Source organism: Mesoplodon mirus (assembly GCF_964341445.2).
Source record: "Mesoplodon mirus genome assembly, chromosome: 17".
NCBI classification, from domain to species: Eukaryota; Metazoa; Chordata; class Mammalia; order Artiodactyla; family Ziphiidae; genus Mesoplodon; species Mesoplodon mirus.
Window position 1 is genome coordinate 6,723,753 of NC_138993.1, and position 23,428 is coordinate 6,747,180.

Sequence of the window (23,428 nt, forward strand, 5' to 3'; positions counted from 1 at the left end):
GGCACCCGGCAGTGCTTACGGGACCATTAACACGCAGAGTGCCCACAGCACACACTCAGTACTATCGCTGACTTAAATTCAGGAAACTAACAGGACACAGGCTGTCTTTCTGTCCCTCATCTTAGGCCACACCCTCGGCGTGACCGTCAACGACTAACGAGGTCTGTCCCTCACAGGAGATCCTATTAGCTGGATATTTAAAGGTCTGATTCACCAAGGAGTCCGGTTCTGTTTCTCTAAATGAATACACAGGCAAGAAGATGCTAGTTGGGTTAAAATCTGACCCAAGCGACACAGTCTGGTCTATGAAGCCCTGAAATAGTTCCCGGCAGCTCCTCCCGTCATGGGGGGTGTCCCGTCCCCAGCCCACCCTGCTCCACTGTGGGGACAAATGGAGTCCCTGTCCCCTCTGCCCAGGGCCTTCGTGAGGCTCAGGTTCCTTGTGTTCAACTAGTCCACGTGGCTGGGGCCTCAGTTTCCACATCTGAAAGATGGGGTGGCCCTGCGGTCCTGCCCGTGCAGGAGCTCGTGAGGACTAGATGACTAACTGAGAAGAAAATCCTCCGACGCTGAGTCAGCACTGCTTCTTCCTTTTCCAGTCTCGGCATCTCCCCGTCACCTCCGCCTCACAGAAGCAGGGGGCACACACTCCCCGGCAGCTCTGCGTTCCCGTCACAAGGCAGTCATGAACTGACACCTTGCCAGACACTGTGAATGCTGCCTACTTTACCACACTCAACCTTTCCAACATTGTTTACCCAAATCCAAGAATGACAAGAGCCCAGCAGCCGGTGGAAGATCCAGCAAGTGCTTCTCCATGAAAACCAGATACGATCTAGAAACGTTTCCTCCTAAAACCAGCAGGATGTGATTAGAGAGTATGTCTCTGGACGGCATTTCCATCACTAGGGAGGCCATGCTTTATCAGGACACATGCCCGGTTTTGTGTGCAGAAACACGTTACAACAGAAATGCGTGTTCTGTCAGGAGCTCCGAGCTCCTCTGACACATGCCTTAGCCAGACTCATTCTCCGGGATGTAAAGAAAACAAAGTTCTCTCCCTGGTTCACAGCGACGTGAAACCGAGCGACGTACAAACTCTGGGGGGAGGGTCCAGGGGGAGACTCGTCACCTCGGCCCTCCAGTGCAGGGTCCACGAACCTGAGCCCCACAGGGGCCCGGTCCTGAGCGGGGAAGCTTCATCAGGTCGTGCGCGTGTGAACCGTGGGCACTTCACCTGGGCCTTGACGACCGTTACCAAACTGGCTCTCCAATCTCAAATGGAAAAGAAATGTCTTAAATACATTTCCCCTAAGACAGGACTCAGACTAACTCTCAGAACATTGCCTCTTCAATTCTCTAGGCCTCTAATTAAGGCATCCTGAAAGGTCAATTAGAGTTTTCAGTGGCTCCTTCTAGAAACGTCCTCTTTCAAAATGCCCCAGGACACCTGGCATCTGGAACCAGAGCAAGGCAGGGGGTTCCTGCCAGGCTGATCTAATTCCGCTGCAGTCAGACCGTTATTCTTCCATGTGCTCAGTTACTCGCCCAGCAAACCCTAACACACCCAGGCAGCGCACTGATTTACCCGTAAGCCTGCGCCTACCTTAATCCCCAAACGCCTGTAATTTCCTCCCTTCCCCCAGTCTTCCCACCGTCACAAGCAACTCTGAAAAAACTCGGAATTTCCAGAAAATGCACTGGTTCAAAAGTAAAGAAGGTGTGAAAAATCAGGGACAGTTTCCCAAAACTGAGCTGGAGAAGAGACTCCTGGGGAGCTGGGGTCCGCTGGAAACCAGCACTGCTCTACACGACACCAGCTCCCCGCCAGACACACACACACGAGATCACTTCGTCCTCACCAGAAGGCAGCACAGGTTTAGGTAAAACGAAAAACGAAGTGGTTCATAGGTCGTTCAAAAGCTGGGAGAGAGAAACGTGTAGATCCGTGTTTCTGTGCTATGCGCTGTGCGGGACATACATGAATTTTAGGGTTCACCTCCCACCTTTCAGCAGGTCACACCCTGACCTGCCTGGGAGACGAAGCTCAGGCCCACTGCGCCGCAGGTGACCCTGGCCAGACTGCACAGGTGAGGCTGGGCCGGGGTGTGGGGAGCTGGACAGGCCAGGGCCGTGCACCTAGGAAAGTCACGGGTGGGCAGCTGAGGGATTCACACTCGAGATGTAAAAGTTTCGTGCAGAGGAGGGGCATCAACAACATAACACCGGGAGGGCTGATCGGGTCTTGTGCAGGACAGACTAGAAGGGTAACGGCCTTCTTTACTTGGGTGGCAAATCGATGCAAATCGATACATTCGCCTTTGAGCAGGATATTTTAATCCAACTAATAAAGCCCCTTTGCGCAAGCAAATGCTATATTCTTTCATATGTACCAGCATTTGTTCCCCGTCCCTGTTTTCTCCCCTCAGAGCCCTGAGCTATTCACAGCACCCACACCCTGGTTACCATGGGGATTATCTGCATGGGGTGGGGTGTGCCCTGCAGGAATAACCCCTAGTAGGAAATGCATGTTTTATGATGGGTCTTGCTGGCGTACTGGCAACCTGCTTTCACTGGTGGCCAGAACTTCAGACACTCACCCCCAAGAGAAAAGCATTTACAATTTGAAAGAAACACCACGGCCTCCCTCGTGGCTCTCCACCTCACCTGTCTTCCATCCAGCACTTTCCTGCCACAAGGTTTTCTCTCATGTCACACACTTAGAGGACACGTCCAGTGGGTGGTAACAGAACGCCTCCCTTACAGAGAACGTGATGCCGTTTAGCTGAAGTCACTGTCAGGCATCGGAAGCAAACGGCCAGTTGCACAAGGGCCTGTGAATACCGGAATGCAGGACCGAGTGATCAAAGGCCAGGAGAGAGTGGACCAGAGGATTAGGCTGAGCCCGAGATGAAGGAAGCAGCCCAGAGTGCTGGACACGAGACCAGAGCTGGCCGGCAGTGCTGAGTGTGAAGGGGCTGTTTTCCTGCACGTCGGATGGACCGTGTGTACCCCATATGTCACAGGCAGAGCCCCCAGCTCTGCTGTAATGGACGCTCCAGTGCAATAACCTTAAGGACAGGCTGTCCCTCCAGAATGTCACCCGAACGTGACCCCAGGGCCTCGCCATAAGCCAACGTTCAATGTCCAGATGGCAGTTACCTGAAATTCTCCCTTCTGGTTCCCACTTAATGACAATTAGAACCCACATCATCAGAGAATGAGGAAACACAGCACAGACTTCTATCGTTTTTAAGGAATTCTTAAAGGCTGAAAATAGAAGTTGCAACTTATGCCCCAAATAATGCTCTCTACATGCCCCACTGCCCAGAAAGACCCACGAAGAGGGCGCCTGCCTTCTTTCTAAAAGTTCACAGTCGCATCAGTCACCTGAGACTCAGGGTCACATTTTCCTATACCAACAATGGGACAAAGCCACCACTGGGTTCCAAAGCAGCTCACAAAAAGCAGTTTAACCCGAAACGCTCCTGAAGTGCATCCGAGCTCTCTGGAGCTGCCCACTGCCCAGCGGGGTCAGTGAGGGCACAAGGACACCGACGTGGGTTGGGAGAATAAATGGATCCTGTAGAGTTGTGATCCTTTAATAGATGTAAAGTCATGGGTCATTGTGGAAGAAAGAAAGAAGCAAAACAGTTTTTCACAAAAATGAATATCAGATGAGAGTACTTTTAATCCCTCCTCTCAGGGGCAAGGAAAGGTGATCTGCAGTGGACAGTGTCTATGGTGGCCCGTGACCCCCTCCCCCTGGTGGGAGCGGGGAGTGGGGTGGGAGCTGGGGCTTGCTTCTACCAGCAGAACCTGGCACAAGGGAGGGCTGTCACCCCACAATTATGTGACATTATTTAAGGCTCTGTCTTACCAGCTTGAGGAAGTGAGTGGCCACATTGGGAAAACCCAAGCAGCAGTCAATGTGGCCTTCAAGTCAGCCAGCAAGAGACTGGGGTCCTAAGTCCCAAAACCGTGAGGACATGGATTTGGCCAACAACCCAAGGAAGCTTGGACACAGATCCCACCCCCAAGTTGAGCCTTCAGCTGAGAACCAAGTCCTGGTCCACAGCTTGACTGCAGCTTCGCGGTGCTCCAAGCACCTCGCTAGCTAAGCCATGCTCTGACTCCCGGCCAGATAAACCATGAGAAGACAGATGTTTTAGGCCCCTAAGTCTGCGGTGTGTGTGCAGTGACAGCTGACTAATCCATGGTCCAAACAGCCATGAGATAATAAGTGAGTCTGCATTCACTTTCTCTTTAAACCTTCAAGGACCCAAAAACCAGAGCCCAACATTTCTTTTAACTTTCTCTTCTTCAATGATGGAGTTAACCTTTAATTCACCTGAAACTATTTTTTCTTGGTTAAGGCGGAATGATTTGAAAGTAATTTCCTCTTTCTGGAAGAATGGAGTACATTAAATGGCTATTATTTCACTTAAAAAAAATGGTGTTTCTACCCTGTGCCTCTCTTTTAGGACTTTGCAGGAGCTACAAAGATAAGCAATATGCTGTCCCTGCTCTCAGGGTGCTCGCAGCCTGGAAAAAAGCCAAATTAGCCAGCCAGCCATCCATCTAACAAGTATTTATCTGGACACCTACTATATGCCTCTCCCTTCCCTGTGCTGTAGGGTAAAAACAAACTTCCCTGCTCTCCTGGCAGGAGAAGACAATACAACAAACCAAAGAGCACAAACAGGCGGCAGAGACCCGAGCCCTCCGGAGACACGTCACCTCCGTCACCACCTGGCACCTGGTCTCTTCACTCAGGAAGGGTGCCGTCACGGTGTGGCCGGTGGGCTGTGAAGTCCCCTGATTTAGACACGGTTCAGGACCTGCCGGAGCACCAGGAACCGTCCAGGGCTTCCCCAGACACCTCATCACGGCCCTGCCGACCCAAGAAGCCAGCAACCTGAGGCACTTCACTCAAATGTGAACGCTCCCTGCAGCCTGGGTACCAGGTAACAGAGGAAGAGGCTCTAGAAGAGGCTGAGCAGCAGAGGGGAGGGGGAATGCAGCGTGAACAACTCTCATTTAAGCACTTCTACTAAACAGGTGCTGAAAAGCAGAAGGAGAGACGAGGCTACTCAAGGCTCACGATGGGACGCACTCCCACTTCCCTGCTACATGGACCTAACCTGACAATTTGGGGAAGTGCGCCCAGGAACCTTTGCTTCTGACATTTACAAGCTGCAACAGCCTCGTAAACAAGGTGCTCACTCAGAGCATCGACCTCTCCGGAAGGAGGAGCCGGGGAGCCCCGCCCGTCCCCAAGAGGCGCCTCTATGTGGCAAAGGTCACGGCTACACGTCCACCAAGCCCCTGATGCAGGACTCAGAGGGCCGCTGATCCTGATCGTGCGTGCGTTCTTAGTACGGCTCCATACTCGGAAGAACGAACATGAATGGGCCCAAACGACTGGAAGATTGCAGGGCGGGGCGGGGGGGTAGTCAGGTGCAGTTCTTTTACACTTACACACACACACACAGCTGAAAACACCTTGTGATAAACGAAACAGTGACAAAAATGACTGCCTCCATACTCAGCGAACCTGTTTTCTCAATCAAAAAATAAGCAGAGCAACAGCTTTCCGGCATTTTTATAGTAGAATCCTTTTCCCCCAAACTACATCCTATGCCAAACCCAAATATAAGCATCAGGTGAAACTGGACCCGCTCTTATTTAAAGGGACAAGGGGATAAGCAGCCCCCTGGCTGGCCTTGACTCTCCCCGCCCTCCATGCCTGCTCCTGTGCCCACCCTGCCCAGGACTCCAGGGCTCCAAGGACTGGCCTGAAGTACACCGACCTACAGCAGGTCGTCATAGCACCTAAACCCAAGAACGAGCCACGGGAGAATTCTTAAGGACAAGAGTGACAAGCAGAGGAGAGGCACAGGAGCAAGACGAGAAGCTTGAGAGCAGAATGGAAAGTGGAACTGGCCCTTGACCTTGAGAAACCTCAAAGTCTCCCAGAGTCAAAGGCAGACACAGAGCGGGTGCATCATGGTCAAGGCTCTGTGGTCGCCCACGGGGCACAGTCCCTCCAAGGGCTGCAGACCAGGCGGCGCCCGGAGTGAGGGGATATCCTCTCCCCACGGAGCCCTGCACCGAAGGCCTTGCTGTCACAAGACGTTAAGAGGTCTGTACGAAGCAGAAGTGCAGGTAAGAATTCAAGAACCCATTAGAGTGAAAAGACAAACCTTTCCTGGTGAGTCGATGGGACGGAAGAGCTGGATGGGCGCAGCAGTGAGACATTAAAAAGACAACTTAGGGGGGCTTCCCTGGTGGCGCAGTGGTTGAGAGTCTGCCTGCCGATGCAGGGGACACGGGTTCGAGCCCTGGTCCGGGAAGATCACACATGCTGCGGAGCAACTGGGCCCATGAGCCACAACTACTGAGCCTGCGCGTCTGGAACGTGTGCTCCACAACAAGAGAGGCAGAGATAGTGAGGGGCCCGCGCACGGCGATGAAGAGTGGCCCCCGCTTGCTGCAACTAGAGAAAGCCCTTGCACAGAAACGAAGACCCAACACAGTCCAAAATGAATAAAAATAAATAAATAAAAAGACAACTTAGGGCTTAGTTATCAGTTAACTTAAAAGGCCAGCGGCCAGCAAAAGCCCTAACTGAGTAACATTCCAGCAAAAACGAGCAGACTCCCCTGCCAGGGTGCTGACAGGCAGACCGTACCTGGACTATGACGTGAGGACGGTCACCTTGTCACCTGAGGATCCCTGGGTCCTGGAGCGAAGACGTCTCAGGAGGGACGAGACGGGGCTGCAGGCTCCTGGGAGGCGAGGAAGAGACGTTAGACTCCATCTGTTTTGACCCCAGAACCTCCAAGCCTGCGGCCATCGCAGGGAGGAAAGATTCCGTTTAGCTCGGCATCAGGAAGGCAGACGGGGTCGCACCACGGGGACAGAGCAGCGCGCGGGGAGCCGCGCTGGGGAGCAGACGGGACACCAGACCAGACGGCCTCCCAACCAGAGGTCCACCGCGACAAACGCGGGGTCACGTCTAAGGAAGGACGACAGCAAAGCATCTTCCAGACAGGCTACGGCCACACATGCAGGACACCGAGGTGGAGCTGTGCACGCTCCGCGGCCCTGCGAGGGGCCAGCCAGGGGAGCGAGCGCCCTCCTGACGCTGGCATTGAGAACCGAGGTCAGCAGGGGCACAAAGCCTCAGCTGCGTCCTCCAGGAAACGCGGGACTCCAGTCTGTGTGATCGGCCCCTCTTCTGTCCTTGCTGGCACTAGCACCCAGCGTCAGGGCACCAGTGCAGACCACACAGCAGTAGTACACCACCCTCGCTGGCACTGAGCAGCCACCTGCTGTGACTTCACATGGGCCACCGACTGCTCTGACGCGGGGCGTGCTCTGTCGCCACGTGCCGGGGGCGCAGCCTGCAGTCCCGGAAGGAATGAAGGCGGTGACTGTCACTCCTCACAGGGGCATCCAGGAAGAACCTCCTGGACGAGTGGCATATAAAGTCCTCTGTTTTCCCAACTGCAGCGTTCCTACTCTACACAGGCTCGTGCACTCACCCACCCAGGAGCTGGAGTGCTTTAGCTAAGCTTCCTGCATATGACTTTGCACCTGATGTGAACCCCGATGTGGATTATTGCTGAGCCAAAGGCTCAAGAGAAGATGCTCATCCACAGCTCAAGTTGTATCACTTCAATGCAGCAAAGCAGGTTTCCAGCAGCTGCAGCCAACCATTCCATCCCACCAACAGCTTTTGTATATTCATTCTGTGCTAATATTTCAGTCTTTGCCACTTCCTACTTTGAAAACGTCCAAACCTACATAAAAGTTAACGCACATATTTACACACTTGTTATCTACATTTGCCAGTATTTAACATTTTGCCACATCTGCTCTATCGTTACGTAAATATACACTTTTCTCACGAACCATTTGATGCTGAGCTGTAAGAGCTAACATGACACTTGACTCTAAGTACTTTGGTAACTCCTACGGATGACACTCACCCACATACCTGTAACATCACTTGTTAGAAACCAAATATTCATTCAGTGGCCTCTAAAACACAGCCCACGATCAAATGTCCAAAACCAGCAACATACTGGCATTTGTCTGTCATGGGCCAAGTACCACAAGGGCAGTGAGAGAAACGAAGATGAGTTAAGGCCCAGGTTCACAGCCCAGGGGGAGACGGACACACAGATCCTTCCTGGGAGCTGGGCACAAAGGGGGAGCTGACTCGCACGTGAGTCTCTGTCTTGGCAGAAGAGAAAGTGGTGGCTCCACCTGAAGGCCTCAGGAAAGGTTTCTGCCATTTGGGGCTTTTCAGAGGATGAAGTTACCCAACTTACACGCAGTGAGCGGGAACGGAACACAAAAACGGAGAGGCTAGAATATGACAGCCAGAACAATGCCGCCCAACCCCCCCAAATGTCCAAATCCTACCTCTGGGAACTTGTGACTACGTTAGGTTACACGACAGGGAGGTTGCAGAAGGAACGAAGGTGCTCATCAGCTGACCTTGGATGAGACGTTCCCGGGGTGGGTCTGATGTAATCCCTAGGGTCCCTGAAGGATGGGGGAGGGGGCGGGCAGCCTCCAGAAGCCGACAAAGGCAAGGAACTGGATTCTCTAGAGAGCCCTAAGAAAGGAACACACCCTCCCAACACCTGGACTTGAGCCCAGTGAGACCTATTCTGGACTTCTGACCTGCAGAACTGAAGAACAATATTAGGTTGGCCAAAAAGTAAGATGTTACGGAACATCCCGAACGAACTTTTTGGCCAACCCAGTAAATTTGTGTTGTTTTAAAGACTTTTTTTTTTTTTTTTTTTTTAACGTAGATGCTTGAAACAAGGCTGGAAACTGTCAAAGTGCTAGGGGCTGGGGCCAAGTCATCGAGTCCAGCTGCCAAAGCCATGATAGGATCTGTATTTTAGGAAGAAAACGCCGGAATGAAAGGAACAGAATCCAGAAGGAAAACAACTGGCGATGCTTGTTGCCAATGATAAAATTTGAGCTTTCAAGCAAAAAAACCTAGAATTGTGGAAAACTGGTATCTGTCACCAAGATCTCAGTTGACAGCTTCCCAAAACTTAGAGTTTTCTGAAGACTTTGGTGGTGATATTAACAAATGTGTTTTTAGAAAACATATACGATGAAATCTGTCAACATTTAGATCTGGATAATTCAGTAAAACTAATCCACCGAAACAGAATCACATATGGGTAAAAGGTTGATTCAAAGTACAAAACAGACCCATTTCAGAGTACAGAAAGCTCACGGATATGGTTTCAGACTCCACGGGGTACCAGCTACCACCTGTCGAGTTTTTGTGCGGTACCAAAAAATATCCACAATCATCTGAAAAGGCTACTAAAGTACTCTTCCTCTTCCAAGTACAGATCTGTGGCCACATTTTCTTTATGTATTTCAGCTAAAACAATACATCAAAACTGAATGATGTATAATCAGACATAAGAATCAAGTGGCCTTCTATCAAGCTAAACATTAAAGAGATTTGTAAATATGGAAAACAACACCACTCGTATTAAACTTTTTTTGTTTTGGAAACTAGTTGTTTTCCATAAAAATGTTTTCCATAACAAATGTTACTTGTTAACGTAAAATCGTTTATTGTTACTGTTACTTTTTGCAGGACTAATACATAAATATTTTAAGTTGCTCTGAATTTTAATTTGTAGTGTGATACATACAACCCACATAAGCAAAAAGTTCTGTGGAGTTCTCAACAACTTTTTTTTAATTTACTTACTTACTTATTTATTTTTACTTATTTATTTATTTTATTTTTGGCTGCGTTGGGTCTCCATTGCTGTGTGCGGGCTTTCTCTAGTTGTGGCGAGCGGGGGCTACTCTTCGTTGTGGTGCGCAGGCTTCTCATTGGGGTGGCTTCTCTTGCTGCGGAGCAGGGGCTCTAGGCACCCGGGCTTCAGCAGTTGTCGCACGTGGGCTCAGTAGTTGTGGCTCGCGGGCTCTAGAGCGCAGACTTCGTTGTCCCGTGGCATGTGGGATCTTCCCGGACCAGGGCTCGAACCCTTGTCCCCTGCACTGGCAGGCGGATTCTCAACCGCTGCGCCACCAGGGAAGCCCTCAATAATCTCTGAGAGTGAAAAGGGTCCTGAGATCAAACAGCTTGAGAACCGCTGCTTTAGGGATGCCCTACGGCACGGACTCAGCCAGGCTGGCATAGGCCCCGTCAGCAGAGCTGCCCTCCTGCTTCCTTAGGCAGGACGAGGCAGCCTGAGAGGGAGCCTCACTCTGCTCACATTTCCCTGTCATGGTATCAAAGCAGTTAATGCCAAACTCAAGTGCTAACGAAAGGCCTGCCGTACATTAAACCAGGCTGAAGCCACCAGGATTAACGGGATTGGAATGCATAGTAATAAAAACTCATTAGTACTGCTTTTCTTTAATCCAAGAATGTTTCAACCGATTTATTCTACTTCAGATTTGAAATTTCACTTGTTAAAAACAGGGTATTGAGAATGCTACAACCACCTCATACCTAAAGAATTTGATTTCACTCCTTTCATAAATACAGCAAGCAGCATTCCAACACCACCCTTGCCGGGCTTCCAAGGGCACAGACACTGCACAGGTGTGACCATGACACCACGTGGCTCTGTGTAACAGGGACACCCACACACTGATGGGAAATACATACATAAAATAACCCAAAAACATCAGCAAACGTACTTCCACTGAATAATTTATAAATCCAAAGGAATCAGGCCTTCCCACTAAGTACATTAACAGGAATTACTAAACAGGTTTTTTGCTGTATTAAACACAATGCCCAACTCTGGGGCGGCTTAAATAGCTGCTTTGCCTTTGAATGAGTTTGTGTATTGTTCTTCATGCCACAGATGTCCTTGAGTGCCAGATACAGTTCTAGAAACCAGAGATGCTGTGGTGAACTAACTAGACCAAAATCCTGCCTCGGCAGAATTTACATTCTGCGACTAGGAGCAATGTCTTTGAAAAATAAGGATGCACGAAATATCAACAGGAGGTAGCACGCTTCTGAGCTCCTAAAGCAATTCCATGACATTATTAGAAATAAGATGAGCCCCCATTATACGAGCAAGTGCTCCATCCCATGAGGTCAGATATGAAGGTCATTGTAAGGAATGAAGCTACAAGAACAGAGTTCAAGGCAGTTAGGGGAATTCTGTTAAGTCTTCTGACTGCAACCAAGCACTGTGGCAAGAACAGAGCTCCCTGGCTGACCTCGAGCCCCTGGAACAGCCAAGGACCTCCCAAGGGGATGCGTGGGGGGTTGGAAGCCTGGAAGAAGGGCATCTGTAGTTTGAAAAAACAAATATTTTAATTAAATTTTTTCTTTGGCACGAATAGTTTTGAAATTTCAGCATGAGATTTTTGTTTGTTAAAAGGGAGCATGAGCTCAGAGGCTGATGAGTACCGCAAAGAAGTTAATATCCTTCCTGTTCAAGGAAAGAGAGGGATGATGGACTCAAAGCCCGAGTGGGGGAGAGAGGCCTCCAGGCGTCACCCAAGGGTCCAAAACTGTCCTCAGAGACGCTCGCACTTTGTTCCCCTTTCCGTTATGACCCTGCAGGACGGGCGCCACGGGGCTGCATCGAGAACTGACATCACGGCAGCTGCTCGTGCCGTGCGCCGAGCGCTGGTGACTCCGACACGGCCTTCCAGACCACCAGGACCTGGGAGTGATCCCCTCCGTCCTGAGCCTTCCAGTCTTGAAGCTCTGCATTTCGCATTTATCCAGAAAGGAGCCGACTGTCGTAGACTGAAATAATACACTCACGAGGGGCCGACCTGGCCGGTACCAGAAACTACAGTACTTTTACACATCGTGTCCCCGGCCTTCCCCACGACCCACACCTCCTGCCACCCAGGGCTCTACAACGGCAGGCCACGCTCTTGTTCACAGGTGCTCAGTGAGAAAGGACCGGCTTCCACCTGAGGACAGGGGGCTCGTGATGACAGGGGGTCTTACAGCTATTACTAAATCCGTTCCCCAGAATGGATTCCAGTGTCCACTGAGAATGTGACTATATCACCTCTTCCCGCAATTTCCATTGTCCACCCTGATTCCACCTTTACTGGGGACCAACACCAGTTTCTGTCCACCCCCTAAGGCAGCAATAACATTTAAACATAAAAGCCGTTTGAAAGACCTCACAATATATATAGCCACCTGCGGTTCTACAATGCTTATTAGGGGGAAAAAAAGTTACAAACTCTAAAGGAAATGTGGTCAAAGAAGTAACAGCAAGATATTAATTCCACTCCCAACCTTTCAATAATTAACATTACTCCAGCCAGTTCTGCACCAAGGAAAAGACCACAATTTGATAACTCATCCTTCCTTTGAGACGCAAGATACTCCACGACAAGACCACCAAATCCTTCTCGGCTAAGCGCTGCAGCAGGCAAGGGAAGGCCGTGTTGCCCACGGGCGTAAATCTCCTGGGGAGGCTCAAAGAGGGAGGGGGCAGCCAGAGAGGCTGGGGGGCTGGCGGCACCGAGTCGCGGGGTTTGGGGCAGTGGTTCTCAACGGGGGTGACTTTGCCCCCCAAGGACCACTTGGCCATGTCTGGAGACAGCTTTGTCGTCGCAGCTGACGGAGGGTGGTGCTGGCATGTAGCGGGCAGAGGCCAGGGATGCTGCTGGACGTCCTGCAGCGCCAGCACAGTCCCCACCAACAGGAGGGTGCGGTGCGCCACGGTGGGGGGAGCCTGCCGCACTGTGCAGAGCTGTGAGCCAAGTGCTCCACAGACGCAGTGTTTTCATAAGTGGACTGGTTTGTAAAATAGTTTAAAGTAATGGTTTACTCTTAAAAAACCTACAAATAATGCCTGCGATTAAACATGTATTCACAAGAAAGCAAAACATTGTCACCACGTAGCTGGAAAACCCTCGAGGTCCCCAAAACTGGGCTGAGAATTACTAAGAGGCAAGCAGACAAAGGAAGAAAGTACAAGATGAAAAAAATGTGCTGATGTGTTGCGGAGCACAGGCTCCGGACGCGCAGGCTCAGCGGCCCTGGCTCACGGGCCCAGCCGCTCCGCGGCATGTGAGTTCTTCCCGGACTGGGGCACGAACCCGTGTCCCCTGCATCGGCAGGCGGACTCTCAACCACTGCGCCACCAGGGAAGCCCAAGCTTCACTTCTTAATCCAGGTTCTAAGAGTGAACCTGATCCTGAAGTTCTGCGCGAGCTCGTTCACCCTGCGTCACGTGGAGATGCTCAAAAGTCCGTGGGGATGGGAGCGCTGGCGGGGGCCCGCTGAGAGAGAAAGGAACCGGGCACCCGCCACGCGGTCCCGTCAGCGCTTCACAGGTGCGGTGCGGGGCTCAGAACAGGCTAAGTACCTCGAGCGGCTGTCGGGCTCCACTGGCGCTCTTGTTACACTGTGTCAGCGTCTGAGTGGGGAGGACGCCCACACTCCGCGGCTCTGGAGGAGCAAAGAGGGGGCGTGGTCCGCACGCGAGGACCGGCTTCCGTCCCAGAAACGCTCCGCCTGCCAGCGAGCAGCCAACCTCTATTTCTAACACCTGACAATTTGAGAGGCGAAATCTTACCTTTTAAGAGGACCAACTGGCCACCTAACTCAGAAATCGCCGCAGACTGTAAAAGGAAAAACTGAGCAGGGCAGGAAAGCGGTGGGGAGAGAGAGGAAGGGGAGCCACGGAGAGCACGCTGACTTTCCGTTCAGTCATTTCCCTCCGACACGGCCACCCAACTCCACCTCCGGTGCAGCAGTAACGGGCAGGCATCTGCAGCCAGGTGCCTCCGCAAGGACGGCAGCAGCGATCGTGACGGCTGACGTTTACTCTAGGTGCCTACTCGGTCCCGCTCAAACCGAGCTCTGACGTTTACACAGCTACCACAACCCACTTCTCTTACAGAAAAGCAGCTTCCTAAAGCAGGTAGAAAGCAGAGCCCCGGCTCAAACCTCAGCGCGTCTAAAACCACTCTGCGGCTCCTGAATTATTTTTCATGCTACTGAAACTCTGCATGAGGCTTCCAGTAGGTCCCCTAGGACGAAGGGCCATAATGTGATTACAGTAAAACTTTAATTAAACACAAAGATGACCCTCCCACTTCGCAAACATAGTCAGAGGCAGTGGAATGTGGAGAAACCGTTTTTTGAAAACGACCTGGGTGTCAACCCCTGACTACCTGAATGAGCTTTTGCAGATTACTCTGAACCCCAATTTCCCCACTTCTGCAATGAGGAAACGACTGTCAAACTCACAGAACTGCTTAAAAATAATTGGAAATTGAGATTATGCCTATAAATATATCAAGCACTTCTTAAAATCAATTCATTGTTGAAGGCTTTCTCTGAGTAAGTGACGTAAGTTCAGAAATACTTTCTCTTCATTTCATACTGTTTTCCAACTGCACTGGCTCCTGGCTGGCATTTTCTTTGTTTGGGGTTTTTTTTTTTGGCCTTACCGTGTGGCATGCAGAATCTTAGCTCCCCGACCAGGGACTGAACCGGTGCCCCCCTGCGTTGGGAACATGGAGTCTTAACCACTGGACCGTCAGGAAGTCCCATGGCTGGCATTTTGGAATCTCTCTGCCAAAGAGCTAATGAGCGACACCAACAGATAAAATGCAGCCAAGGGGAGCTGCTATTTAAAGAAATCCTCCCCTTTAAGTGAAGAATTGTTTGACCTGTGACTGTTAGCCCTTAATTACATGGTGCGTCAGTATTTTAGAAGAACTGTCTCACGAACTAGCGGTTGGGGTCCACGATGGCGCCTGCCCTGAATGTGGACATTTGAGGCTTCTGTCTGCCAGTGACTTAACCCAAAGTGTTTAATAAAGGACAGTCTTTGCCAGTGAGGAAGTGACGTTATTATTGCTGGGAAGGTGAAAGAGCTACTCAGGAAATATATGAATACAACACAAAACTGCAGGGTTTTCTCCAAAACAGCAGCAGAGAGAGGAAGCCTGGGGGAATTTCAGGATGGAGTCATCAGGGGGCAGTGGTCAAGGTGGAGGCGTGGCCGGGCCAAGGCAGGAAGGTGGGCACCCGTCGGACAGGACGGGGGGGGGCAGGGAGGAGCACAGAGGTCCCAGGAGAGCGGGGCCCAGCCTGCCAGGAGGCCGGCAGAGGGAGCCGAGGTCAGAGTGCTGCTGCCCACGGTCCAGGCTGAGCTTCTGCAAGATCTCTTCCGGCCCGACGATGGTTTCCCTGGAAACACACATTCTGGCCTCACACCGATGCATTCTCCTGAGACTCAGAAAATATAATCCACGGCCCTTTGTGCTCAGGATCCCCTCAGGCCACCTGCCAGGGCCCAGGAAGATCTGTCGATCACCAGGCAAATAAGCCTGTGTGTCTGGAGAGGATGGTGTCCCCCTCCGCCATGCCCAGTGGGCGCCCCCCAGGAGGCAGACAGCAGCCCCCCTCTATTTCCCTGCTCCCGGTTCCTGGGCAGCCTCATCAAGTTACCCCCTCCTGCCCCTCTTAACCAACACTTTCTATTTTTTAAAGCCATAGCATCAATGCAGAGACAGACCCTATGGTCTGGGGCCAAGGACCCCTCACCTGTTCCCACTCTCAAAGGGCAATGAGTGGGCTCATTACTAAGCCACCACTTTGCCAAGTCAAAGTCTAAGCCACTTTCCCTTTCTGGGGCCCGAGCGATGGTGTCTACTGTGTCATCAAAGTCTACGAGGAGGAATGTGATGATTACACAACAAGGTGAATGGACTTAATGCCACTGAAGTGTATACTTCAAAATGTGCGATAAAAAATAAGTAACAGGGCTTCCCTGGTGGTGCAGTGGTTAAGAATCTGCCTGCCAATGCAGGGGATATGGGTTCGAGCCCTGGTCCGGGAAGATCCCACAACATGCCACGGGGCAACCAACCCCGCGAGCCACAACTACTGAGCCTGCGCTCTAGAGCCCACGAGCCACAACTACTGAAGCCCACGCGCCTACAGCCCGTGCTCCGTCACAAGAGAAGCCACCGCAATGAGAAGCCTGCGCACCACAACAAAGAACAAAAGCGGCCAAAATAAATAGATAAAATAGATTTATGTATATACAGAAAAAGTAACATTCAGAAACTAAAAAGATTCCTCAAAAACCTAGAGTTATTGCTATAGGACTCAACCACTCCTAGCTATATAACCAAGGTAAATGTAAAAAACTTGTATACAAAAACTTGCGTACAGGTGTTCACTGCAGCATGATTCATAATAGCCCCAAAGTGGTTCAACAACCCAAATGCCCATCAACTGATGAACGGATAAACAAAATGTAGTCTATCCACAAGGGAATATTATTCAGCCATAAAAAGGAATGAGGACTAATTCGTGCTACAGCGTGGATGAACCTTGAAAACATTATGCTAATGTCACAAAAGGCCACGTATTGTGTTAGTTCAGGTCTGTGAAATGTCCAGAATAGAGACAGAAAGTAGATGAGTGGTTGCCTGGGGCGGTGGGTGGGTGATGAAAATGTTCTAAAATTGTGGGAATGGGTTGCCTAACTGTGGATCTAATAAAAACCACTGAATTTATACTTCAAATGGATGAACTTTATGGTATTAAATTATATTCAGTAAAGCTGTTTAAAAAAAAAAAAAAAAAAAGCCAAGAGGCACCCAACCCACAAGGAACTGCCCAGTAACGGCTTTTCTGTTAAAGGTGCCCAGGCAGCCTCTACAACTTGTATCCAAGTTCAGTTGCGAAAGCAGCACTTTGTCCCCCATATTTTCATTCTGCTTCAAGTCAAAACTCTGCCATTCCCCACCCCACCCAATCCATAATTATAGCTCTGGCTGCAGCTGATAAGACGATCTTCACTCTATCTGCACAAGCCATTTAGTATACGTAACAGTCTTTCTGCTTTGAGAGTTTCACAAACGTGAAATCAGCTCCTGTTTAATAAGCCCTAACTACACGCACTGCCTCCGATTTTGTCCCATTACACTGAACACAGACTCCAGTTTCAATACACAGCTTCAATTTTCACGGTGACAGGACACAGAATAATAAAACTGAGGAAGACTGCAGCCATGTGTTGGTTTAAACGATACACTTAGTTTAAGCTTCTAGCTCACACAGGGCCCAGGGGAGGGGTACCCCTCTCGCTCTGCGTGTGCCCATGGCCCAGGACCTCAGAGGAGAGTGAGTCAGAGGAAAAGATCATCAGGCAGCAAAAACATTCACAGTCTCTTAGCACCAGCACAGTATTTCCTAAGACCGTCACGGTGCACTAACAGGACGGATAAATCACCGGTGAGGCAGGGGACAGACAGGCCCAGCTCGGGAAGCTGCAAGGAAAAATGCACAGGAGGCGAATTCGGGCGGGGGGGGGCGCTTCCTGCACCGAATGTTCAGAATGCTCCCAAGGCTCGGCCGCAGACTTCTGTCTGCCAAGGCACTCCTGACAGGTGAGTTCACGCCATCCTCCTGGGTGTTCCCAGGCTCCGGGTACATCTCCCTGCGGGCAGGTGTCTGCCTGCCCCTCTCCTCCCACGATGTGGCCGTGACAGCGCGGTGGCTCTGGAGAAGCCTGAGAAGACAAATGAGCCTTGGATGCGGCCAGGAGAGCAGCCCGGGTCCGGGAACGAGAAGGCTGCCTGTGCAGCCCTGCAACTACCGAAGGGGATTAGGCAAGCACTTGCAAGCCTGGGCCTCTGAATTTCTGGACTCCGATAGGGCTAAACCACTGGCTGTGTCGCTGCAATTCTACACACGAAGGCAGGCAGTGGATGGTGCAAGGAGTGGATGGTGCCTCCCAAGGGCTCCCGCCCAGCGGGCCCTGCTCCCTGGGAGGGTCCCCGCACACCTGCCATCGACCAGCCGGGACTCAAGTCAAAAATGGCTCTGTTCTCGTTTTCTCCACCAAACTTACACAAAATTTCTTCTCGAGGAGCTTCTTGAGAACATTTTCATCTGTGTGAAGTGGTCCCAACGGGCTGCACATGAAGTAGGAAACAGGAAGGCCGGCGCTGGGAAGGAATTACGAGATGCTCTACAACCTTCCGACCCAGGCTCCCAGCACACCACCCTCAAGAGTCTCTGCTGGATCTGTGTGCCTCATACTGTTGTCATACTGTTCCTTAGAGGAACCCACCTTTTCATAATTAAAATGTTTTCAGAAAACCTGGATTCTTCTCATAAATGGAGCACCACCAAACGATCTGAAATCAGATACGAAACTCAGCTCCATCATCCCACGGGAGCGCCGTCTGCTTCCTGCGGGGACCCCGAAGGGTAGGGCCTGACAGGTAGTGAGCGCCGGGCATGTCGGCATCTAGCAGACGTTAGAATTTAACGCACTATTACGATAAAAACGTTCGCGTTCTCCCTGAAATCATCTGGCTCGCAGGGCACACCCAGCACGCTCTGGCCCACGAGCTGGCGAACTGTGGCACTTGGGCCCATTTTTGTGTTGACCCTGAGTTCAGAGTGGTTTCTGTTAAGTTGGTTGAAAACAAAAAAATAAAAAAGAGGAAGAGGAAGATCATTATTCGACAGAGACCACGTGCAGCCCAAAAAGCCGAAAATATTTGCTACCCAGCCCTCTTCAGCTCGTTCTCATTACACTTTGCCAATGAGGTGACCCAAGACCAATTCTGCTGAATGCCTCAGATCCACTGCACACAGGTCTTCAAGCTTTTGATAAAGGAATTCCACCCGAGAGGCCATCAGTTAAACGCTTTCAAAACGGGCCTCAGTCCAACCACTTCAACGTCGTTGTAAGGAGTGAGTCTCGTCTACGGCAAACCAGATCGGGGCGGGAGCAGGGCTGGGACACAATTCCTCCACCTGTTCTCGCCCGCCTCCTTGGCCCCCACCACTCCACCCCTCCCACCAGGCACTGAGGCTCAGCTGATCACTTGGATCACTTGGATCACTTGGAGTGATCCTGATCACTCCAGCACTAGCAGGTGAGGGCAGAGACCCCCGGGATGGAAGACCCCTCCACACCGCCAGCTGCAGCCCCCTGGTTACCCGAGACAGGCCGCTAACACGCCGGACCGCCTCCGCCCTGTCCCCGTCTCTGTAAGCAGGTACTGAACTCACTTCACACGACCCGGTTTGAGAGTGCCCTGTTGCCCGCAGGGGCCCGATGGCTGCATCCTTGCAGGCAGTGAGCTCTGGATGTCTGCAGCTGCTGATGTCCCGTCAAGAACGCGGGCAGCCAGGCCACCCCACGTACAAGGCCTCTATTATAGAGCTGCACAGCTGGACGGGCCTTGAAGCCTCTGGTGGCCCCTCCTCCCCCTAAAGGGCGCAGCTCCCGGGCCAGCCTAGACCCCCCCTCACTCTCAAAACTGCCCAGAGAGTCTAGTGATTCGTTATAACAACACACAGCATCAAAAGAAGACATTTTTAAAAAATCTTCAAATTAATGAAATCTGAGCAGCTGGTATGTCACAGACATGTCCCAGTCACATGACACAAATTAGGTTAATAGGAAGAAGAGGTCAGGACGGGGGGCAGGTTTCCTGACATAACGCGGAAGCTCTCCCACAGCCTCATTCTCGCACTGCCTGGCCTGGCCCACGGAGCGAAAACACCTGGTAGCTCCTGCCTGGGCGTGAACCCCTGGGCAGGTGTGGTCACGATGTCTTTATGGCACAGAATGAAGTGGCCACCGTGCCCAGCGGTGCCTCTTCTGAACGTCCTCTGCCCTGACCTCAGCACGAAGAGACCACAAGGATCCGGGCACCCTGGGGAGGAGGGGGGCTGGAAACTCGGCTCAAGTTTGTTACGGATTTGTTGAACCAAGCGCGTGCGAGATGGAAACACTTTTCCTACATCCCATTTTATATCTGCTCCCTAATTGTACGGGATCAGAAGTCCCATTGCCCCCGAACTGGGTGAGCTCGGGCACGCGTCACTACCCGGTTTTCTGATGGAAAGGCTGCTCTGTTTCGGCCTCACCACCTGAAAACCGGTAGTGAGTCTGGCCTCCCCACGCGACTCCTGCCCGCTCCCAGCTGTGAAGATCAAAGAGCAGAGAGGCAACAGCGAGGTTAACGTCCCGGACAAAACCGGATTCAAAATATGGCGGGCAAGTGACTTACCTTCCCTGGGCTCCCTTTCCCTCTGCATAGTTACCTCCCAGTCTAGGGTAGGGCCAAGCAGATTAACACGTGCAGGGCCCTGAAGAGCAGCTGGCACGCAGGAAGCACTAGTTATTACTAGTTTCTTAATCTGTAAGAGATCTTATTAACGACCAGCGTGTAAAGTGCTTTGAAGATTAAGCAGGTACTTTAAATGACAACTGTGTTTTTAAGTATGGTATTCTGTAATTGACTGAGCACTACACAAGCATACAGTTTAAAAAGTATTGGGTTGGGGTTTCCCTGGTAGCGCAGTGGTTGAGAGTCCACCTGCCGATGCAAGGGACACGGGTTCGTGCCCCGGTCCGGGAAGATCCCATGTGCCGCAGAGCGGCTGGGCCCGTGAGCCATGGCCGCTGAGCCTGCGCGTCCGGAGCCTGTGCTCCGCAACGGGAGAGGCCACCACAGGGAGAGGCCCGCATACCGCAAAAAAAAAAAAAAAAGTATTGGGTTGGCCAAAAAGTCCATCATCTTATGGAAACCTGAACGAACTTTTTGGCCAACCCAATAAAAGTAAGCTGTTTGCCTTATTTCCATCCGCACCAGTTCAGATGGTTGAAGGTTTGAGGGCTACTGCTTCAAAATATACTTAAATTGACTTAAAGCTGTTAAAAATATTAAGTCTATGAAATGTACAAAGAAATAGACATACACATTACAACTAATATTGAGTTTTTGACCACTGATTTTTATTTCTGAATCTGTAAACATCCCGGTTTCTGTAGCGCTGACGGCCGCTGTCGTCTGCGGTGTGTGGGTCGGGGGTTGGCGGTGACCGTGGCCGTCCTGGTGTCCGCTGTCATTTAGGAGCCGAGGGGGGGGCTGCTCCGGGAGCCTCCTTCGCAAGCGAGGTCAGACGGTGCGGGCTGCGGGCTGACACCACTCCACCCAGGGGCCTCTTCACCTGTTTGGCTCTCGGGCCAAATCCGGCCACGTTAGGGAATGAAATGCTCTGCTTTACCTGCCCTGCTGCAGGGGCGGCTGCTTCCACTGTGAACGCCCTGGTGGAAAGCGATGCCCAGTCGAGAGGCCACTTTCCTCCTGCCAGGAGGTCCGGATGCGCACAAAGCCCAGTTATTTGTTTTGCCAAACTGTATATACATTGAATGGAAATGTTTGTTTTCTGTGTCCCGCTCTACGTCTCCAGGGATGAATGATTAAAGACGAAATTCAAGGGCATTTTGTTCCCACTCATCACCTCCAACCCGGTTATATTAAGAGCCCCACTTCCTGCCTTTTAACTTAGGTTTCTGTGGGCCTATCATCCACTCTTCTTTGTTGACCTTTACGTGTACAATGTTGCTTCAAAATCCTTCTTCAAAGGAAAGGTCAGAGTGAAATGTCACCAGGAACGATGCCAGATGGCCAGCAGGCAGGGGCACCCGCTCCCAGAGCTGAGCCTACCTGTGGGGTGTGTGACCTTGGGACCAAAGGCAGGAGGGACGGCCCGCGGCTGGACCCCCTGACCTACTGCCGGCCATGCCCACACCAGAGAAGCCCAGTTCACCAGCCTGGACCCCCAGGACCCCCATCCAAGAGCTGCTTACGGAGCGTCCACTGCACACACACGCTCTGTTGGAACTGCAGGTGACAGAGAAAGCTCCGTGCTCCCTGCCCTGGAGGTTGGTCATTTAACAGGAGAAAGGACATTAAAAAAAAAACACAGAGTGAATATGTAGGAGGGTTTCAAAAAGGTGGAGGGTTGGGAAGCTGAAAGAAACCTCTAAGGTTACTGCACAGGACAGAAGATGGCTGTGCCAGACGGGGAAGGAAGGACCGACAGGATGCAATAAATGACTACAGCAGAGGCAAGAGACGGGAGCGAGTCAAAGGTAACTCTAAGCTCTCAAGCCTGGGAGACTGGAAGACGGAGGACTCGTAAAGAGGCAACGTCAAGAACACACATTCAGGTGCAAAATCCAAGTCTGGGTTTGGAAGCACTGAGTTCGAGGTGAGGGCGAGACCGAGGGAGATGCTGTGACCTGCCATTCTGACTCCACCACTCACTCTCTCGGCTCTGGTTTACAAAATACAAGTGATCCCAGGTTCACAAAAGCAGCACGGAAGACCAGTGCCGGTTCACGCCAGAGAACTAACTAACCAACATACCAGCTAGAGACAAGCAACACACGCGCACAACTGGCAAAGGCCAACGGAGCATGTTAACAATTCAAATCTGCAAAATCTGATCTAGAAAAACTGGACTCGGAAGGAATCAATGGCACAAAAGAAACAGTGGCTGAAGCTAAATTCACCAGAATCTGCTATGGATAAATGGCTGATAAATGCTGGAGATTTAAATGGAATATAATTTACCCTGATGAGAATAATTTCAGAAAAAAGCAAAATTTGAATGGTTTGTCTGTGCTCTAAAAACTTAATGACTTAAACTGAAGTTCACTCAGGGAAACTTTTTCATCCAAAATTCATCTGTGATGATATTTCTGATGAAGTATTTATATTCACAAACAGAGTCAAAATATCCTCAGAACAAAACAGTGTGTCAAAATGCCCTGCGTTCAGCGGCACGCAGCGGGGTACGTGAGCAGCTGAAGCAAGGGCTCCAGGTGGGGCTTGTGCGGGCTCAGTGCTGACAGGGGGCTCGGGGGGGAAGCTGGCTGCTAAGAGCCCTGTGGGGAGCAGGCCCACGCTTTGAGCCCAAGGAGGAAGCATCGCTCTAGGGAAGGGGAAAGAGCAACCTTAAAAAGAGTCCAAAGCAGGACTTGCCTGGTGGTCCAGCAGTTAAGACCCCGCGCTTCCAATGCAGGAGGCACGGGCTTGATCCCTGGTCAGGGAACTAAGATCCCACAAGCTGTGTGGTGCAACCAAAAAGTCCAAAGCAGCTGGACTTTCCTGAAGTGGAGAAAGGGGTGTGACTCCATGTTTCTCCCTGAGGCCCACACCCTCACCTCTCAGCATGAGCCAGGAGCCACAACAAGGCCAGATGAGATACAGGATGCCCACTTGGATCAGAATTTCACATGAACAGCAGATAATGGCTTAGTGTATCATAATTATGTCCCAAATATTGCCAATAAATATTTTTTCAGTATAAAAAAAGTTGTACTAAAAAAGTATCCATTGCTTACCTGCAATTCAAATTTAACTGCATGTCCAAATTTAACTAGTCATCCGTCCAGCATTTTTAGTTGCTCAACCTGGGAACCCTCACCTGGTGTCCACGGCCCAGGCCTGAGCACCTCACCTCCACCCACACCCTCCGTGCCCCTGACCACCAGCCCTGAGTTCCACAGACGGCCTCTCTGCAAAGGTCTTTCCACAGACCAAGCAGCAAGTAAAGACCCCCCCATCCGTATCTAACGAG

General features: G+C 51.2%; 1 protein-coding gene across 3 annotated transcripts in view; it reads right to left on the reverse strand.

Moving 5' to 3' along the window:
- The window catches only part of SLC7A1 (solute carrier family 7 member 1), a 66,969-nt gene that overhangs the window by 24,997 nt on the left and 18,544 nt on the right, over positions 1 to 23,428 (reverse strand). For 2 of the 3 annotated variants that reach the window (XR_014291706.1, XM_082601993.1), the window contains exon 2: positions 6,695 to 6,791. The exons of the other annotated variant lie outside the window; for it this stretch is intronic. The gene's annotated coding sequence lies outside the window, so the exon portion shown is untranslated. The remainder of the gene's footprint in view (positions 1 to 6,694; positions 6,792 to 23,428) is intronic. 3 annotated transcript variants of the gene reach the window in all.